This window comes from Rhinichthys klamathensis, unplaced genomic scaffold (assembly GCF_029890125.1).
Source record: "Rhinichthys klamathensis goyatoka isolate OS25496 unplaced genomic scaffold, OSU_Roscu_1.1 h1tg000069l_1, whole genome shotgun sequence".
Classification (NCBI taxonomy): Eukaryota; Metazoa; Chordata; class Actinopteri; order Cypriniformes; family Leuciscidae; genus Rhinichthys; species Rhinichthys klamathensis.
Window position 1 is genome coordinate 1,029,807 of NW_026606612.1, and position 3,516 is coordinate 1,033,322.

Consider the following 3,516-nt stretch of genomic DNA (forward strand, 5'->3'; position numbering starts at 1 on the left):
ATATCTTTGAAACTGAAAAAGAATGAATCGCAAGCAATTTTTTTACTTTGTTTTTAATACACTGCATGTTTTGCTAACTATTCCTCATATTTCTTTTACTGATCTAAACTTACAAATGCGCTTCCAGAGTTTTCATTTACGCTTCTGAAGTTTTCGTTTGCTTCTGAAGTTTTCATTTACGCTTCTGAAGTTTTCGTTTACGCTCCCTGAGTTTTCGTTCGCTGTTCTGACACAAATCTCTCGTGGGGGCGGGGCTAGTAGCAGTGTGTTCTCATTGGCTACTGAGTTTTTGATTGACAGCTTCTTGACCTGGAAGTGAAGACGTCAGTGTTGCGTTTACTTGTGTGGATGTGAGCGTCTGTAAGCGGAGCTTTCTATTTAATTTTAGTGATATTAAGTTATGTTTGTTTTTGAATTTTATCTGTATTTACCTGCTGCTGCTACTACTTTGTCAACAGAAACTTTTAGGAGCACAAGAGATCTCTTCAGTCTATTCAGGTGTAATTCTACATCAAAGTAGGCCTACTGTATATGCCTACTCAAAATATTGTGTCCAATGTTTTAGGAGAATATTTGTTTATTCCTGATGATTCTTTTGCATGTTAGGCTCTGATTAGGTTGTGCTATTACAATTTAAAGAGAATAGCCTACTAGTATACGTGTGTGATATATTCAGCCGTCAAGAAAGTTTCACTTCAACCAGGTAATCAAGGTTGGCAACCATGGCCATCAAATTTCTCATTGTTACCATATGCATTTACACCATCAAAATGTATGATCACTTAAATAAGAGGAATTTAAACTATGAAAATTACAATCGTGGCTTGCTGTCAGATGATACAGACCTCAAAGGACATTTCATTACATATTTCACACAAACAATATTTTGTTGCCATTTTTTTAATCATGCTGATAATTTTATTTATTTCAATTGGTTAATATTATCTTCTAACATTTAAAATTGTAAATATATTTGAACAATCATCAACAGGTTCAATTATGACTTATAAAATAAGTTAAATGAATTTAAATAATAAATCAAATAAATTTACATTCTTTATTGTCACTACAGCATATACACAAGTATCAAAGTGAAAGTCTTGGATGCGATTATGTTGTGACAGGAAAGACCAGAAGCCACAAAACATTAACTGCATACTATACATGTAATGCACAGTATTCTCATAATATACATACAAAATGCATAATTACAAAGATTTTTAAGGAAATAATCCATCTCTGTGAGTCCATATAAGACGAGTGGATTGTAACCCATGTATAACCCATGTATGACAATTGGTCGGAAGTGATTTTTAATAGTTAAAACAATTTACATTATTAGTATTTTTCTTATCCTATTGTTTCACTTCAGAAGGCATTGATTCATCCACTGAGGTCGCATGGACATCACGCTCACTGTGTGTGGTTTTTAAAGCATCTTTAGGACTCGCAGAGATGGATTACTTTCCTTAAAATCTTAAATTCTTAATTCGTATTTATCTGTAGAAAGAAAGTAAAATGCATCTGGGACAGCATGAGGGTGAGTAAAATAAGTGAGAATTTTATTTTTGGGTGAACTATCCCATTCATATGCTGTTGGTATGCTAATCCATGATCAGCATAGACTAATAAGAATAAACTGCAACCTCTTGTGTACTTGTAAACTGTGTTTGTTTTAATCTAGAGCTCCAAAGAAATTAAAATATTTGCTATTTTATAATATTAAAATAAAATACATCAGGTGTCTGAAGATCAGGATCCCAGTCATTCAAAGGTGATATGTCTGAACAAAGTAACATTATTGTCTGATGGAGACAGTTGATCTCTGGTATTATCACTCCATCCTCTGTGTCAGCATCAGAATTTTGTTTATGGAAAAGTTGCTCAACTCCCTGGAAAATGAGAAAGGAAATGTATTATAATCTAACAATACAAACTGCTTTGAACTCCCACATGCAGTAACAAGTTGCAGACTTAAAATAATTATTTCAAACAAACTATATAAATGTTCTAAGGGATTTTACAGAACTAAATATTTACCTCCGAGTCATGCACCATTTATCATCTGTAATACTGTTGTGTAACCAGTAGATGGCTGTATAGCCCTATAAACATTTATCCATGGCTGTGTATTCCCTAGTTGCTGGATGTTTTCAGTCATAATTACTTGCATGTATTAGGTTTTGCATTTGGACATATATTTATTATTAAAGACTATTAAAAAATTCAACATTTTTCTCCGAAATGTTTTTTTTTTTTGCATTATTATTGCTCAAATATGGACACAGAAAAAGCATTTTGTTGCATTTTGCAGAATAAATATTGCGCCCAGGGTGATACTTCAAAATAATTGAGTGTTTACATATTATGAATAGAGACATGGAATGTGGTCAAGTCCTGTCTCTCCTCTTTTAAAAACTCTGCATCGCAAATTAATCAGCAATTGGCTTTACATTGCCAAAGTTGAATCGGGCAGTGATTGACAGCGCTCTGGTCCAATGGCATCGGTCATTGTCTGATACAGTACTTTATGTACTGTAGGCTACAGTGCAGATACTGTACAGTACTCTAGCCCAATGTTGTTTGGGGTGGAAGGGGGGAAATATGATCTAATCGAAGACTGTAATGTAACCGTATGTAACGTTAGATAAACAAGTCATGTAATGATTGGGCTAACTACCAATTAAATCAAGACGACACTGCTGTATAATGTTATGGGCTCTCACTCAGCTCTAATATGCCTCTCCACCTGAAAAAGCAAGTACTGTATTATAAATAGTATTAGTTTAGTATTAATTAATAAAAAAAAAAAATAAAAAAAAATCTGACTTACCACGAGTAGGCTATCCAGTATTCTGATATCGACGATGACAAATTATATCATTTGTCTGTACTATTCCTTCTATAAGAAATCATCTCAACAATATAGTGTAGCAGTAAATAAATACAGATATAAACTTAATATCACCTAAATGAAATAGAAAGCTGCGCTTACAGACACTCACATCCACACATGTAAACGCAACACTGACGTCTTCACTTCCAGGTCAAGAAGCTGTCAATCAAAAACTCAGTAGCCAATGAGAACACACTGCTACTAGCCCCGCCCCCACGAGAGATTTGTGTCAGAACAGCGAACGAAAACTCAGGGAGCGTAAACGAAAACTTCAGAAGCGTAAATGAAAACTTCAGAAGCAAACGAAAACTTCCGAAGCGTAAATGAAAACTCTGGAAGCGCATTTGTAAGTTTAGATCAGTAAAAGAAATATGAGGAATAGTTAGCAAAACATGCAGTGTATTAAAAACAAAGTAAAAAAAAATTGCCTGCGATTAATTCTTTTTCAGTTTCAAAGATATTTTATTCAATTTCAATTTATATTTTCATTGATTTCTTGAAAAGTTACGTTCATTTTTACCGGCACAAAAATAATTCCATAGGCAATCGTGCTAATTTGAACCAGGTTCAAGTAGTCAAGATAATGTTAATCTTAAGCAGCCCTTTGGACCGAAAATGGT

At 33.8% G+C, this 3,516-nt stretch overlaps 1 long non-coding RNA gene across 1 annotated transcript; it reads right to left on the reverse strand.

The window, feature by feature from the left end:
• Positions 1-1,535: 1,535 nt before the first annotated feature.
• On the reverse strand, positions 1,536-3,218 carry LOC130084950 (uncharacterized). The gene is made up of 2 exons (XR_008807078.1): positions 2,681-3,218; positions 1,536-1,892 (listed from the first exon to the last, which is right to left on the reverse strand). It is a non-coding gene; the product is annotated as an uncharacterized LOC130084950 (long non-coding RNA).
• Between the last annotated feature and the right edge of the window lie 298 nt (positions 3,219-3,516).